Below are 711 nucleotides of genomic sequence, written 5' to 3'. Positions count from 1 at the left end.
GTGAATCTGAGTGACGGCAGGTACGCTAGGATAGTCCGTGCGCCTGTGGTGGACACGGTGTCCGGGTGGCATACTGGTCAGTGCATCTGATTAGCAAGCAGTAGACCTGGATTCAATTCCCCGGCTGGAACAAATTTTCAACTTGCCCCATTGATACAAATCAGTGCCCATTGGCAGCTGCTGTCTCTCATTCCTCTGTACCTCGATTCATAGTGGCTGCGCAAAGAAGATGGCATCTGAAACTTCCTGGCAGATTAAAACTGTGTGCCTGACCGAGACTCGAACTCGGGACCTTTGCCTTTCGCGGGCAAGTGCTCTACCAACTGAGCAACCCAAACACGACTCACGCCCCGTCCTCACAGCTCTACTTCTGCCAGTACCTGCTGTGAGGAGGGGGCGTGAGTCGTGCTTGGGTAGCTCAGTTGGTAGAGCACTTGCCCACAAAAGGCAAAGGTCCCGAGTTCGAGTCTCGGTCAGGCACACAGTTTTAATCTGCCAGGAAGTTTCATATCAGCGCACACTCCGCTGCAGAATGAAAATCTCATTCAAGATGGCATCTGTTCTTTCAGACATGTCCGAAAGAACAGACACCACGCCTGTGTTTGCCCAAAAGGGCTGTGAGCTATCTTTATGTGGTCAACTCACGGCTACTGTAGGTTGACGCTGAAAAATAGTGGTGAAATTTGTCCCATACTGGGGAAAGCTTTGTTG

The 711-nt window shown here is 51.2% G+C and overlaps 1 non-coding gene across 1 annotated transcript; it reads left to right on the top strand.

Annotated features, from left to right (window-relative positions):
- The first annotated feature begins 406 nt into the window (after nt 1-406).
- On the top strand, nt 407-481 carry Trnal-caa (transfer RNA leucine (anticodon CAA)). Its single transcript has one exon. It is a non-coding gene; the product is annotated as a tRNA-Leu (tRNA).
- The last annotated feature ends 230 nt before the right edge of the window (nt 482-711 follow it).

This window comes from Schistocerca serialis, chromosome 2, assembly GCF_023864345.2.
Source record: "Schistocerca serialis cubense isolate TAMUIC-IGC-003099 chromosome 2, iqSchSeri2.2, whole genome shotgun sequence".
Classification (NCBI taxonomy): Eukaryota; Metazoa; Arthropoda; class Insecta; order Orthoptera; family Acrididae; genus Schistocerca; species Schistocerca serialis.
The sequence above is the reverse complement of the archived record's forward strand: the minus strand, read 5'-3'. Positions and strand labels throughout refer to the sequence as shown.